The following is a 17,536-nucleotide window of genomic DNA, read 5'->3' as shown; positions in this document are numbered from 1 at the left end:
GCTCTTCAGTTGGGTTTGGTACGCGTTTCGCGACTGGCCACTGCGCGTCTCTCCGCGGAAAGGCATCTCGGTTCTTCTTCCTATCTTCGTCTGTTAATCTTTATCTCGCGAATCGCGCAACGAAACTCGCGACGTAGAAAATTCTCTTCCGTATTTTTCTGAGGACTTTGCTGAAATTTTTCGTCTGACTATCGATCACTTGTCCGACTTTGCCGGAGCGACGGCTACGGATGTCACATACGTGTTCGAGAGTCGAAGAGTGTTTATTGGTAATTCCTTCGTGACAAGGATTCGGCGAACTGTCACATGATGAAGGGTGAGTCGATTTATTTGTGAGAAAATTGTCGACTTACATATATCGGGAAACACATGAGGATTATTCATGTCTCGAGGAAGAGACGACTAGTGTGCGAATGGTTAAATCGACGCCGGACGGTTGACGTAACTAAGTTTAGGTATGTAGGGAGGAGAACTGGCCTTGTGGTTCTGCGGAATGTGTAAAATAAATGAACGATGTGACTTGCGGTTTTACTTAGAGAAGTTAGAAGCGGTTTCATTAATAAATGATGAAAAGTTATCGATTTTGACTTAAGCGTCGTTAATTATGTACAGGGAAACAAGTTGAGAGATCGTAATTCGGAAGTATTTATCAGGTAATACCGCAATGTGTTTTGCGGACGATGTTCTTAAAACAACTCTTTATCTCTGAATCTTGAAAAAAATATATTATTAAGAATAAATCGATCTCTTATGTTAAATTTAATTGTGCTAACTATATTTAACTTAATTTGTTTTTACTTTTATATTGTATATTTTGAGAAAAGGAATAAAATTAAGAAGTATGCCAATTAAGCGAATTTCTTTGCATTGCACGTTGTTATTAATTTGACAATTGGACAATAGAATATAGATGTGTAAACAATCGAGTTTTAGTGCATTTAATTTAGAAAGCTTGCATGAAATCGCTGAGTGATACACTACACTGCAATTGAGATGCGGGCATATTTATAATGGAACAATTCAAAGGCAATTACAAAAGATTAAAATCTTATTGATGATATGAAAACTGTTAAAATATAAATTATATCAATAAAATATCAAATATTATATCACTACGTATTTTGTTTAAGGAATTTATCATAATATATAGTATTGAAAGTGTTAAAAAATAATTTGTACGCGAAAATGTGAGACAGCCAAAAAGAATAATTTTATGAAGCTGTTCCTAATGTTGTAGAATCTATAAACTAATCGATTCACTGCTACTTGATTTCTGTTAATTATTCGATTTTAAAAGTTTAACTGAAAAGTATCTTTTAGATGTTGTTATTAAGGAATTTTCGTATCTAATGATGTTATTTCAGTAAATAATCAGGAAGGTAATAATCGCAAAATGATTTTAAAGAATTTATTTAAGACTAAATAGCTTTAAAAAAATTTGAAGGACTTGAACATATAAGTATGTATGTTTTAAATGGATTTTTTACATACAATACTCGCTTAAACATTTTATCGTTATTTTAGTTACGATAATTAATAAGAACATAATGTAGTACTAACAATTGCTTATTCGCACACAAGGTTTTGAAATCTTTTTTTTTTCATCCCGCTTGTTTTCTGATATGTGCAATAACGTTGCTAAGAAGTTTTAATAAAAACGTGTGTTAGTAGCACATGAAGTATGTTGTTTGAAAGGAAAAAGTGATCAAGCATTCCTATTCTGCAACTCTTAACGGGGTCGTTATCATTATATTGTCAGCGCGCAGCTTTTTTACCATATTTCATCTGCACACTACAACAATAACAATACTGTCGTTAAGAGTTACAGAATCAGGGCGGTCAATTTTCCATTAACGTGAAGATAACAGAGTGTATACGAAAACATTTAAATGTTAATTATCACTGTTTCGATAATCTTGTTCAAGACTTGGCAGTGGGACACAATCGCGTATCGATTCGTGTTCTATTTAATGTGGAACTTTTGTGCGTACGACGCTGCACACTTCGAAAGAAAAGCATTCGGCTTAATTAAATCACGAGAATGCAAAATGTGAGATGTTACAAAATCGATGCCAATGATGATTTATTTTTCAAGCAAAGAATAACAGTTTTGTATTGTTTTATGTCCAACTCTCTTATGACGCATACATTTCAAAGTTCTCGAAATTTTAATATTTTTTTTTTGCTTAATTCTTAATTAATATATTAATTAAGCATTTATTTACGTTATTTTTAGAATAATTATGTCATAAATTCTACGTAATCGGATGATTAATATAAATTTTACGCACAATCACATGATAAGCGACTTTGCAACTATTACTTGTATATTACAATTATTTATAAGGATAAAAATACTTGCTGGTCTCTAAATATTATAAAGTAATATTTCTCTCTCTCTCTCTCTCTCTTTCTTTCTCTATCTCTCTTTCCCCCCACCCACCGCCCTCCTTCCCTTTTCTCGCGATAATTACTGTTCTAACAAGGTTATTATTTTAATGGATAATGATAATAAACATATCGCTTATAATTGACGATAATTTGTGCGCTGTTCCATTGCATTGATTATTTGTGCAAGAAATTCATACACTAATTTGAATAAAGCTAGACCAATGGAAAGCAAGCGGAAAGGATTTACCTCCGCACTACATTATTAAGGGCGAACAGTTTAATCCTTCATTTAGCACAGTCAAAGCGACTTTAATTGCGCATTTTGTGGTTATAAGTCCGAGTTGCCACTCGGTTATATGGTTCGACACATCCCTGATGATATTTACTTGTGACCCACTAAACTTTCTAGATTAAACGTGAATGCGGCAAAACGGACGAGTGAGATTCACGTTCGGTCTTGTTAGTATCTATTATCAGTATTATTATTCTATCCGGCGTAATAATTTTGCTAATATATTATTGTGCATTTCGTATTGCATAAACAAATTTCTGTACTATTTATTAATCACTTAAAAACGTAATACTTATTAACTGTTAATATTCAAAAACGTTCGAATTTTGCTGTATCTCTTGTAAATTATTCTGATGTGTTGTTCACTTGAACAAATTTTTATATTTTTTATATATTATTTATCTAAATTTATTAAATTGAAAATGTGAAGTTTACTCGTTTGTAAAAATTGTAACTGATAATTGACGATAATGCTCATATAGAAGATTTTATTTATTACACTGCAGCTGAATATTTACTATTAATGGTGTATAAATTGTCGTCCTTTAGGATCTAAGGACATTTAAGCGACAAAAATGGTTAATTAACTATCAAGCCACATACGCCAACTAACCGAAGGGCAAGGACAGGGCTCAAAGTGCTTAAATAAATGAAGCTTGAGTGGCCGCTGTCAGAGTTGATTGGCCTAATGGTGCGACAGCTCGATTTTGGGGTCCACAAAATCGGGATCGTAAGATATTTCCTGAAAAAATGTGAAACAAAAATATGAATGTGTATATGTGTACGAATATTAATTTTGAGTTAGTTTATTTCTGAGCTCTATGTATATTTGCAAATTTTACAAAGTAAATGTTATATTCAGTTTATAATGTAAAATGATAATTTTGCAAAACCCTTTTTATCTAATACATATATCATTACTCTTTTTTTTCTGTCATTTTTTCGTTACGGAATATGGATAAATTTATAAAAATTATAAATTGTTTTAAAAAATTATTATTAAAAATCTTAAAAAGCATTTTGCATAATTAAATAAATGATTTTTTAATAAATTATTGTCCTGTTGAATAAAATTGGAAAGTATATTTAGGGGTGAAAGTTGTTCATATTCTTGAAATTGACAAATCGGTTATTTGCTATCGCTTTCTGTTATCATTTTATGACATTAATTAATAATTTTGAAATTATATATCGCGCGAATTAATGACAAAATGAAAGAGCCGTATAAGAGAATATTAAACGGTTTGTAGTGGTGAAGCACGCTTATGCGAAATTATTTGTCATCGAACGAAGGCATGTTTGATTAATGAAATTGATTCTATTGCGTGTTACAATGTAGCTTCGTTATTATGTTTCATCTTGCTTGTTCGTTATTCAACCATAAATAATACTTAAAAAATGTAGAATTATGCACTATGCTTTTCCGCACATGCAAATTTTTTATCTTTTAAAAGCACAATGAACGATAAACATATTTTTAAATAAAGTTGTAGAATAATGTACAATACATTGTACATATTATACAGTTATCGATTGTACGGTTTTTTAAAAATCTATTCAAAATGCAATGAATACATGTGCACATTTATCATTACAGAAGATTTAATAAAGGCTTCTAAAAATAAGATTTAAATAATTCTCTAAATATCATTGACAGTTAAGCTCCCATTGTTTCAACGCGTTTGTTTCATTAGTCCTTTTTGATTATCGTTATTTTATGGAACTGTGATGCCTTTGTAACAATTAACAGAGTTAATCAAGGAACAAGTCACGTACGTAGTCGAGAGCTACTGCTCTTCAAGACAAAGGACGAAATTACTAAAGATACAGTGAATGCTGACAAGCCTGACTATCTTTTCAGAACATTATTTTGGAGAATTATCTAGCTGGTTGGTGAACAGATTTCCTTTCTTCTGAATTGTATCTCTTACTTGTTTAATGTTCGATATCTTTTTGAAGTAAAATGCATGTAGGCATATGAGTAATGATCGGAATATGTCAATATTTCTTGTTAATAAAATTAATTATTTTACTAGTTATAATCTTGATAGTTTTATAACAGAAATAATTGGATCTAATCTTATAATTTATAATATTTTAAAATCTTATTGCTAATAAAAAGAGATTTTGTATTTATTATGCTAGAAAAAAGGAAATTATTTTATTTGGAAATACTTTGGAAAATAGTTAAGAAAGAGAGCTCGCCTAAGAATAGTGGTTTTATATTCGCGTTACTTCTGTCGTAATAAATCACCTATCTTCGGCAACAACTGCGGTTAACGTTGTTAATTAATGATCTTCGTGTCAAGCGAAACACATGACAGGCTGATACAAAGGCTAGAGATAAATTATCCTTGATTGTGCAGTTTAGAAAAATAAATAGAAAATGGAAAGTGGAGAAAGAGAGAGAAAGAGAGAGCTCATTTAAGATTGATGTTTAACATTTATTGTATATTTATTGGATTTGTATAGTCGTCAATGATATTTGTATCATTGATCGATAAATTATATATAATTATTATGCGAAAGTACATAAAATTAAATACCGAGTAAAATATTATTGAGAAAGAACAAGCCCAGTAAAAAATCTAGGTATCAAGAAAGAATTAATTTAAGCGGCTGCATTTTTTTACATTATAATATGCGCCTTCGACAGAGAGGTGACATCCAGAGAATTAATAATATTAATTGCTAGTCAACCAACCAATGAAACGTCAGCCATAACTACTGACGACAACAAAGGGGATGGGATAAATAATAATGATTGAGCAACTGACGGCTGGAATAATTTTCCCAGAGTCACAAAGCCGCGCTCGCGGCACAAAGGTCTGGCAGGCATTTTGAAAAATGTGTAAAAGTGTTGCATGCTGGTGCTTATTATTCGCGTAAAAACCAAACAAGACCATTACACCGACCGGGTTAAAGGGAAAATGTGAAATTGTGTTTCAAACGCGAAAATGTAGCACTGTTAAAAGTCTCGTTTTATGATTACTTACCTTCCGCAGGGATGACTGATCCGCACAGTCAGTTTGAGCCTATAATAGCAAACCCACAGACCTGAGTTCAATACACTGCAGACACTTACATACATGTACTCATTATATACATACATATTTTTATGAGCGATAGTATAACAATTTTGACAAACAGTGAAAGCAAGATACAATCTAATTTAAGAATAATAAGAAGCCAGAGATAATCTTTAATAATAAAAATAATAACAAGTCTCATATATATTTGATAAATAGAGCAGAATAGCGAAAACTCTCTTCTTTAGGTATTCTTTTATTAAAAAAGAAAAATTTCTCGCTAAACATCTATATATATTTGGGTATTATCATAATTTTTATTGATCCAAAACAATTTCACGGAACGTAATGTCCAGTTTCTCAATGTTCTCTACGAATGTTTCTGTACGAATATTTACTTGATTTATCCGATGAAAAGAGAAAAGGAAGTTTGATATATAAAAAGTAATGGTAACATTTTTATATCTATGGTGTCTTACACCATCTTAAATGGTATATCGCGTGATACGTGTTATAAGAAATACGAGTCTGATCTGCGACACGTCTTATCTATTGCGTCATCCGAGAGAAGTGACATCCGCGATCTCTAAGGGTTAGATCCAAGGTTACATTGCAGTGATTGCTCCAGTCCTTATCGTTATGGTAAAAAAAGTAGTCGTTAATTAAAGCCGGGTGGTTCCTTGTTGTCAGCTCTAACGATCCCTTGTCGTCGGTAGTTAGCGTAAATGTGTTGATAGACAAAGTTGATTAAATTAATCATGCCGTAACGCGATTTCAGGGTTGAATTTCATGCATCGTCGAGAGAGGTACAACATCGTTAATATGCGTTTACACTCTATTGAGAGGTTTCGAAATACAAGTCATTTTTTGATGACTAACTTTTTGTTTGAAATTGAGAGAGAGAGAGTAGGCAACGCGATTAGTATTACAAAGATAAAATTGACATCGGACTTTTGGTTTGATGGAAAAATAGTAAATGAAAAATCTAATTTTAACTCTCTGCGTAATAGACTTTTTCTATTCTTTTATGCAAAATTTTAAGCTTTTATTAAACATGGAAAATGAGAGATATGACATATCACAATTTATATCATAATATAAAAAGATATTTATGACAAAAATACATGTATATAATAAAATGTTTTTTATTTGCTTATTTATTTGAAATATTGAGAAATACATTTTTTTTCATAGTATCAATGATGAAGATTATATGCCAGATTAAGTTATTGTTTCTTTTCTTGGTTAAAGCAATTTTTGAAGTATATTTAAATTTTAACAAGAGGAGGATAAAGCTTTTAAAGTGGTGTAATCACTACGTTCTTTACAATATTTTGTATTGTAAAAAAATGGCAAAGTTTAGTTTTAATTATAATTTTTTTTAAATATTATATATCTTCGAGATTACAGAAAATATGATATCAATTATAAGTAGCTGCGAAAGAGTATCTTCCAGTTTAGCTTGACTGTTAAAAAGCTTTCATATATCATTTGAAGCGATAGTAGAGAAAGGGATTAATATATTAAATCCGGTGATATACGTAATCTTTAAAATACGCGTTTTCATATGTGCAAACGCATCGTAATGTATAGCGTTAATATATTGAACTATTGATCGATATATCGGAATGGTTGTTGATATTGGGATCGATTCCAATGTGTCATTGAGAATAGATAGCAGTCCCTAAATGCGTGGACGTAAGAGAGTTACCCCTGTAATATTTGTATAGTAAATGGACGGTAGATATATGTGAAATCTATTCAATAAGGGATCAATCAAAGGAAGATAAAGGAAATTTGAAGAATGTACGTGTTGATCTGCGATGTTTTTAAGCATCACGAGTGCAAATAATCTGATAAGTAAACCTCCTTATTCACTGTTATTAGAACGGTTATTTTGATGCAAGGATTAAAGTTTGAATATTCGTTGCTTGAAGAAGATGAGAAAATGCAAGAGTCGCGTCTCGGAGTTCGGTCGGCAGCGCTCGCCAAAGGGTTGAACCAACATTTATTCAGCTTTTATTTTTGTCACTTTCTGTACGCGGTTTATTGCTTCTTCGAACACTCCTGCTACTGACTGCTTTTGCATTTGTTCTTAGAAGTCGAAAGCCTGGGAATGAGGTTCCACCCGCAAGAATAATAAAGTAGTGATTTTACAGAGGGATGGAATATTCGTAGCAAACTCTCGGTATACTTATATAATGATAAAAAATAATTAATGAAGAATATCTGTTTTTCAAAGATAAATGAAGCGAAATCCTAAAGCGAATTTGTATAAAATGATTCATAAATTGCGATAAACTTTTGTTTTTGGTTCGTTGATATTTTATTTGCTTCCATTTTTATCATTTTTATTTTTAAAACTTTGATATCACTTAAAATTATATAAACACTATTGGTCTATATTTTTCTCGCCATTCAAATTTTAGGTGCACTTTTATGTGTGCATTACATTTCTAAATATATTTTTTTTATAATTTAATTTTTTATCTTTTGATATATTACTTATATTGCGCTCTATATACGTGAAAATCAAATACCTATTACATTTTTAGTTGTGCGTTAAATATTTTATATACATAAATCTCGCCAGATACAAAGCACTGAATGACGAAAGATTTATATAAATTTCACAAAGTAATTCATAAATTTTAGTGAATTTAATTAATAAAACGCGTATCATTCATATGATCGCTGTACCGTTCGATGTAACCAATATTTCTATTGTTAAATTTAAACCTAAAATATTCCATAAAATAATAAATTTAATTCTCCAGGAATTGTTTCATTTATATAAAATAAAATTTCAATGATTAAAGAGCATGAAATGTTATTTAAATAAATAAATTCGATACTTTCTTGTAATGCTTAAGTAATTATTATATATATATACATATATATATAAATGTATTTTGAAATTTCGGAAACAGTATTAGAGATATGTATTCGAATTTCGTGCCTCTGTAATGATTATTACGGAACTAATTATCGTAACGTGGTAATTATTAAACCTCAACAATGCCACTGTAGCACCTGCACGCTTGAGCGAGCTAACGACGTGAACGCGAAGAATGCATCTGCGGTATCATCTCATGTAGCAACGCAAACATAAGTATTTATTGCTGTTGCTTATATTGTCGTTGCAGCGCTGACGATGCATTTCGCGCTGGTGACTGTGCAGTTTAAAATACGTATAGCATTTTTCTGCAGTCACAAATATATCAGTAAAGGGTTTCCACGGCATTATCACAGGATTACTGTGGGTATTACAGAACGAACATTAACATAAATAGATAGTGAAAATAAGAATTGATTAATCTAATAGCCATAAGTGAAATGGTGTTTTAATATTCGAGTAAATTGAAATACCCACTTAATATTATAAAATATATTAAAAAATAATTGTCAAGATTATATTGTTCTTATTTTTGTTTGTATTAGATATTTTATATTTATTGTTGTAAATAATAACATTATCTTTATTTGCAATTAATAAGTTGATAAATTAATCCTTTATCAGATTCACTAAAATATTCAGCATTCCAAAATTAATGCGAGCATAATCGAGGGTAAAATCATTAATAACGAAAGTTAATGGCTTCAGAGATAAAAGCTCGCATTATTTGAGTTATTTTTGCGACGTATTATTTCTGAAAAATCGTACGAGGAAAGTTTCTCTTTGCAGGATTATGAATTTTCACATTTAAGTAGATAAATGAGCTGGGCGGGGGATTCTATTGCTTCGCGTTTAAGGAGAAGGTCGGGAGACAGAAGTACTAGTGGAAGGTAATTGCATATAACGTCGATCAAGTTTGTAGATGGCAAATAATATCTGCAATTTCGCGGCATAACTTGTACGTTTGCTAGGAAGATATGGTTTTGATCTCGTCTTTGTTCTGCGTGACAAGACTATTATATCTTACTAGGAAAGATCTGTAAACCCCAAAGCACCTGTATGTAATGTAAAAAACTACAATATAAAAAACGAATTGGGATAAGAGTACAGAATAAAGATGAGATTGGTAGAAAACCTCCATTTGGTTCAACTGTATACAATTCTTTTTAGTCTTGACAGGCATAATACAAAAAGTATAAATGGCCATTGAAAAGATTAAAAAACTAAGATTGTCAGAAATGTTTGATAATGAAAAGATTAAGTAATACAATAAAAATTATTAAATGTATTTGACAATTTAACAATTTATTTATCACGATAGAATGAATAGATATTACAAAATCATTAAACAATAATGCGTATTTATTTAAAAATTATTATAATATTGATGTTAAACATTATAAGTATTAATTTTAATATACCTATTTGATGTAAAAACTGTTTATAATTAGGAAGTAATTATTTTTTAATTTTTAAAATATCGATGATTTTGTTTATTTCTATAACGTATTTTTGACTTGGTTTTACGTTTATTCTTTGTTTGCATGTTTTTTTTATTACATCTTTTTTAGATATGGATGATACATGTATTTTTAACATTGTCCTTGGGGATTATCATAAACTGTCTTTTTAGTATATAATTACCAGTACAATATAGTTATTCTTTACACGATTGTGTACTCGAACTGGCACGTGTGTCTTTATCATGATTGATGAGGGTGTAAAATAAATTGTCGGGCTTTTGTAACAGGATAGCAGTATAAAAATTCGTATAAGCAATTCGCGTTTCTTTCCACAGCTGCTTAAAAAGTGTCGTATCGATCCTGTAGCCGTGTAGCGCTTTAATATATTGCGTCATCGCGCACATATCGGAGTCCATAGAATTTATGATATAATTTATAGATAAATATATCTAGTTGCAACATAAAAAACAGACATTTAGCTGTGATCAACGTGACACTTGATGGAAAAATAGAGAAGTATAATGTAATAAAGTATACTGCTTTGTTTCTTAAATTTGAAAATTTTTTTTTCATAAACGATGCATTCAAAATACATACGAAAATATTTTTAAATAGTTGATCTGTGTCAGTAAAACTGCCTCGCGAACATTACTGCATATTAGCCCATATTTCAAAAGACTTTGGACCTATTTCCAATATGGAGCACTTTACCATCGTGCTCAAACGTTCGTGTGTTTGCTCATTGGTCAAACGCGAAAATCGAACCGACCTTCAGTGGCTTGAAAATTGTAAAAATTAAACTACAAACGAGTGCTACAGCGTCGAAAAGGAAACGGAGTTAATAGGATAAACATCGAGGGGTTGTGTGCGGCAGGATGCAGAAGGATATTTGCATTTTCTACCGCTTTTTTCGCACCGTTGCATTCGCTATACTTGCATGGCTTCGACGCGACGTCGTGACCTTTCTTGTCGGATAAATACAGTGATTTATTTGAAAATGTAAAAATATAGAGTTGTGAGTTTTTCTACCGCGAATTTTGTTTAAAGACGCTATGTGTGTCTGAATATTGCCACGCAATCTTTTCAACGGTGGAAGAGAGGTGGCCCGGGTAATCTTGTATAGCTTCGGGGTATGAAGTCTTTTAAATATCTATATTGTGTTCAAAATTAAGTGGGCTTCCTTTTTTTGCAATTTTATATTTTGTAATTTTACTTTCTTTTTCTTCTTATTGGGGGTTTTTATGCATGAATTAAGGCATTTCTTTCAATCTCGAGAGTATTTCAGGGCCATTTTTAGTAATTTCACCTGACATGCTTTTAATAAAATGATAATATGTTCAGTTATTATATTTCAAAGTTAAGTTCTGAACAAACAAGGAAAAGAAAGCTGACACGATACAATAAGTATAGAGCATTATGAAAGTTTCCATGCATATCTTTTCTGCACACGTCGTCCGGAATATAATGGAAGACGTGACTGCTGGGAACATAAAGGAATATTTTACATCTTTAATGACCAAGGATGGTACTTGATGCATGCAAGATTACATGATAGATGTTGCATTTGTTAATTGGATGTCAGTTAATCAGCAGAACTAGGTCAAAGGCTGTTTAGAACGCCACTCGACCGGTGCAAGATGGTTATTTTTCTTTTTCCCTTTTTTTTGTTAGATGACCCGCATCTCTGAATCAATGTCTCTTCTTTTTTGTAAGCATTCGACACAAACGTATGACATTCGATTTTATTCGATGTCCACAGAGAAATTGAGAAGTGAAGTTTTTATTGGGTTAAAAAATATTTGTATATGTGTGTAAGATATTTCTTAATTAAACAACAGCGAGGAATATAAATGATATTCGTAGAATGTAATTTAAGTAACATTTGGTCAGTTTTATGCATATATAAAAATGGTAATTATATGTTTCTATAAAATTATTCATCTTTTAATTAAAAACTTGTTAGTGAATCCCTCACTTTTCTCTCTCTCTCTCTCTCTCTCTCTCTAAATTATTTAATTTTACTTCTAAACTCAAAGTTTTTACAACTATAACTTCATTGAGTAATCGAGAGATATTATTTCTTTCATACATAAACACACATCGAAGATATTATTTGTCAAAATGATATATATAGAAACATTTATATATATATTTTTGTAACTTGTGTTTTTTTTCTATGCGAACTAGTCGTATTATTACATTGACTGCGAGTAACGACTATTGAAATATTGATTTAACATTTGTACCCTTGTCGTTTTTCGGCTATTCGGAAGAACTTGTCGACTGCAGCATGTCCATTACTGATAGAATGAAAAAATCCCAGTACATTTGATTGCGCGATAAAGGGATCAGTATCACCGAGACCACGCATTGGAACAATAGCTGACCTGCCAGTGCTAACTCGGAAATTAATTAAATGACCGGAATATATAGCAATAACCGTGGTATGACTGGTGTGACGAGAAATGGTTTATAATGTTTTTGGGGCATGGACATGATGAATGGTCGGAAAGGGTTTGAGTCCTAATTTGTTCGGTTTAACGCTGATTAGTCGCGAGACAGATGTGACGAAATGCTGGAGATATATGTCCACATCTATCCATCTCGCTAAACGAAATAAAAACAGCACGCGCCGCGCGGTATTTGAAATTAAAACTGAACGAGATGTGCAAGAGTTAAATTTAATAAACATATCTGCAATTTAATTTTGATTGTAAATGAAATGAGTTTACCGGGTGTTTCGTCTTAACACACCGGAAAATCCGATTTTCCGATGCGTTCAAAACAGGTTCGTTTAATGCGAGAGCGCTTCTATCTCTGCATCATATTCTATTTAAATTGGAAATTACGTTGCTAATTGTAAGCGCAGCACGTTTTTCGATTTTGTTCTCCAGTCGATAATCACTTTTGCATAATTAGATCATTACAGTTTTGCATCTACTTTACTTTGCAAGTGAGATAAGTGCGGCAGATAAGTTCTTCAATTTTTAACAAATAATTGCAACTTTATGGTTGCAATATTTACAAATATGTAAATGAATTTTTCATAAAACTGTGAAACAAAGATTTGTGTTATAATTGATTAAAACCAAGAAAAGTAATATTTAAGTATAAATTTAAAATAAATTATTTGCTTATTAGCAAACTCTTAATTTTAAATAGTATATTATGAATTTTATTACAAAACGGTACCGGATACATATCTAATAAGATTATCCAAACATTTCCAATTAAAAAGGAGATCGAGCTACAAAACGGACGTACTTATTGTTTTCAGGTTTAGGTCACTAGAAGGGGAATCAGATCTCTCCCTCCATCACGAATTTATCCGCGAGATGTTTCTAACGAAACCCGCTTACGCGGATCCCATTAATTTTCATCAGGTAGTATCGATCAATTAATACTGATTAGCCGTGTACCGTAATCCCGGAGTTACCTCAGCCTCATCATGAGCTTTCGTTCTTCATTTTTTTCCTGTCTACCTTTCAGCTTCTTTTATTTTAACTTGAGCTACTTGCGTTCAAGGGCTCGCGAGTATGAGTCCGCAGGGAGCTCCATTTTCTTGTCTCCTGCTCTCTACAGTCTCTAATACCATTTTTTTCCTCTCTTCTCTTGTGGGTGTAACCAGTAATTCGCCATCACGGATTATCCTTTTCAGAAATTTGTGTGTATTAGCTCTATTCTTTTTTTTTTATTTTCCAAGCCGTGTGCAGGATTTCTCGTAAATTTCTCGTATTTTCGTCGTTTTTTTGTAAATGTTGAAATCTGTTGAATTACAGTTTTCTTCGGTACGATGGATGTGATATGTTCAGTATGCTTGTAAATCCATTGCGTTAGTAGACGTGTAGAATCATGAGAAATTGCTGAAAATAAATTTGCTCTAAAGAATTAAAGCTAATAAAAAAAAGTTTGAAGATGACGGAGAGAATATGCACAAATCTATTATACAGATATTCGGTGAAGAAGACTTTAGAGATTGACAGTTTTTATATAAAAAATGTTTATTATTTATAAAAATAATTTTGAACTATTAAGCTAAAAAGAAATTTATTTAATATGATGTAACAGTAGGTGTTTCGCCACATGCATTGTAAAGTTATTTTGCATCGCAGATTTGTGTCTCGTCAAATTTTAAGAGGCGCTGAATAAAACTTTGCCCGAATAACTGCGAACAATGTCAAAATAACTTCCACAATACGCCTCTGAAGCAATTGCTGACGCTGGGAGAAAGCTTTTTTTTCTCCCGCATAAGTGGCGTTAACAATTTTCGTTAAACCCGATACTGCGCAAACGAGTAGGATTTCACGGTTTCACGAACTAGGCCTACCACGGCTGGGTAACGCTTTAAAAAAGTTTCCGTCGAAGTCCAATATTTTAGGTACGTAACAGCGTTCCTCAGAAAAATTTCTATAATAATGTAATCAAGCGTATAATAAATTCCGTAACAATGTTGCGTTGTGGTTTATGAACGTTAAATTTTGATCTCTCGATTTTGCACTGCAAGGCTCGTCAATGAAAGTATAGGGAAAAGTTGCATCGAGATTATGCCCTAGATAAAGTGTAAAGCAAATAATAGCGTGATTATCATTCAAATTTATACATTTCTACAAAAATTTATGTACCTCTGGAATCTGTAAATTTGTAAATATGTCTGTGTATTCTAATTTTTTGGTATCATAATATTTGCCTTAAGCTGTTAGTTTTAGACTAATCCACATGGCCACGATGTAATAAACCGTGGATTTAAACAGTATATTTTAATAACACATAGGCTTTAGGCTCCGTGTGGCGTGGAAAGGTATCGTACGTTTTACGATGCCGCAATAGTATATTTTAATTGCATATAAGTATACAAGTTTGGAGTATCTACATATATTTATTGAAGCGCAATTTGCAGAAATATAAAATTTTACAAATTTTTTTATAAACTTCTTTTTATTGATGAACGTAACGTAAATTATAGTTTGTTATAAAAGTAAATTTTACCAATAACTGTGATAGTTATTAGTAAAGGAATACTTACACATTACTGTAAAAGTTTATATTTTATATGGAGTAGCATATTGCATATTACAGATATTCAGATAATTTTACTTTAATGAAAAGATCTGTTCTATTTGTGCTGAGCAGTTGCAATAAGAAATTTTCCTTTGTTATCCTTGAAATTCTCGTTGTCTCTAACTATTCTTACGCAATTACTCACAAAAGTTCTCGCAGTACTTTATAAGATAAGCTTCGGAAGTTTGACATACCGGACTTTATAGAGCGCGTTGCAAAAACAATCTTTCATTTCCTTATTTTTCTCCGGTGGACCTCGAAAAAAAAGGAAGATTAGTAGCGATTAGTTATTGTCATTAAACGTTGCGATATGTTTTTATGACAATATTGCTGAATAATACAACCGCAGAAAATTGTGTTTTCTTACCGCTGGAAAAAGCTCGACAAATGTCTTTAATTAAAGTTTTCTCGGTCACCGCGAAGGTAATAAGTAAAACTGAGGTCTAGCTGTTATATAATTCGGTTTTACCTAATACTTTTAGTCAAACGTTTGTAAGAAAATTACTGCAAATAGGTGCTTTAGACCTTTTACGTTATTTTATTAAAACATGTATGTATTAAGTGCGTATTTTTGGAAATCTAAAACCATTATCGTTTCAAATGTCAGGACATGTTCTATATTTGAATCTTTGAATTCTTAATTATCTCTCGAATTATTTAGTGTTCTAAATTATTAAAATATTCTGCAGTAACGAACCTTGACACCTTCTATCTATTTTCTTCCACGTCCATCGTTTATTTCTCTCTGAAACCTTATTGTTGTACGTAGCGCAATTTGATCATATTGTTATCTCAATACGATTAATAAAGTTCTATTACAGCAATTAATTTTCGCAATCAATGACTTTCGATGTCTGCAAATTTTGTTTCCATTTCTTGTTTTAGGTATTTTGAGATTAAACTTACATCGGGATTTTACGAATGTCGAAAGGGATTTTACGGAATATATGTGGACATTGTACGCGCGAAAATTTATTTTTCCCCCGACGCAGTAGATTTATTGGCTATCGTGATATATCGTGGTATTAAGAACATTTTAATCATGAGGCGACTAAGCTCTTATCTTTTTCTCATTCTATTCTAACGGGCGACATTTAATTGCTATGTCTTCGATTTTTTTATCAAGAAAAATGAATCATCAGTTAAATCTGAAACAGTGATAAGTGATAAATTCTCGGATAAATTATTACTTTTAAAGCAAATTCTTTCTAAAACATGATAAAGAGACTAAAGAAAAAAATAACTTAGGCGTTAGCTCTGCATGACGTAAAAGGATATTGTATGTTTCACGATGCCATCAATCGTAATCTATTTCTGCTGTAGATATACTACCCGTGCAGGAAGCACAATAAAGACAGGATAGATATATCAATTATTTTTCGTACAGCATTATATAAAGCAAACTGAATTACGCGCAAAGCTCTCACGAATACCGTCCTCTGCGATCGTTCGTCGCCGCGGTAAATGCTTTAATCGGCTTTCAACGTGTTACCGCCCAGCGATTCCGCAACCACGCTGAGCAAATATCCGAACACTTTAATGCGCTAGCCGAGGTTAAATGAAACGAGTGAAGTTACCAATAATCAATAACCCGCACGCACTTGGCGACACCATGGCAAGAATCAGTTCCGTTCCGCTTACTATAAGTTAACCGTCATGTTTCTGACGAGTTCGAATAATAAAGAGGAAGAACGAGTTTTTTTTTCATCATATCTCTCACGATACTTTTAGAGCGAATGCAGTATAAGAGAAGGACATAAACAGGACAGAGGGAATTGTATACGTTATACAATACCTTGTACAAAGAGCCGCGAGTGAGCCTTACGATTGCAAAATCTCGTTTTTCAAATAATCAGCCATGCTCTTTCGTTTTCCAACATACATTACCACATTACTATACCACTCTGACTTTCCTTCAACTTTCATTAATCCATCTTTTTTAATTTTTTAATGTGTTATTTATTTTAAAATAAATATTAAGTATTATCTGAATTTGAAGATCTAAAGTTTTTTTAATTAAATTGTTATGAATAAAAGCTTTACATTAAAGAAGAAACACTTTCTGATCTTTCCCGATAATGTCGGAGACTCTTCTCTTAATTACTGAGAAATCATTAAATTAAGATTTTAAGACTTCAAAATTATAGATACTTCTTTCTGTATTTCTTTCTTATATTTCCAAATTATAGTTGTTTATAATTACAGAATTATTTGTGTTGTATGATTATATTAGCGTGCGCTAAGAATATTCTGTGTACATATTTCTTTCTTCTTTCACACATATATACGTCAAGTGAATTACGAAACGACATTAGTTGTTCGTGTTAGTTCGCAGAAGTGCGATTTAACATTTGCAACTAGATCATCTTGAATAGCAGGTCGAGATTTCTTACCCACCATAATCTTC

The 17,536-nt window shown here is 31.7% G+C and overlaps 1 protein-coding gene across 5 annotated transcripts in view; it reads left to right on the top strand.

Moving 5' to 3' along the window:
* The first annotated feature begins 25 nt into the window (after nt 1–25).
* Nucleotides 26–17,536, top strand: part of Nmdar2 (NMDA receptor 2) — a 163,902-nt gene continuing 146,391 nt past the window's right edge. For all 5 annotated transcript variants that reach the window (XR_011731916.1, XR_011731917.1, XM_071777745.1 and 2 more), the window contains exon 1: nt 26–316. The gene's annotated coding sequence lies outside the window, so the exon portion shown is untranslated. The remainder of the gene's footprint in view (nt 317–17,536) is intronic.

Source organism: Temnothorax longispinosus, chromosome 5, assembly GCF_030848805.1.
Source record: "Temnothorax longispinosus isolate EJ_2023e chromosome 5, Tlon_JGU_v1, whole genome shotgun sequence".
NCBI lineage: Eukaryota > Metazoa > Arthropoda > Insecta > Hymenoptera > Formicidae > Temnothorax > Temnothorax longispinosus.
The sequence above is the reverse complement of the archived record's forward strand: the minus strand, read 5'-3'. Positions and strand labels throughout refer to the sequence as shown.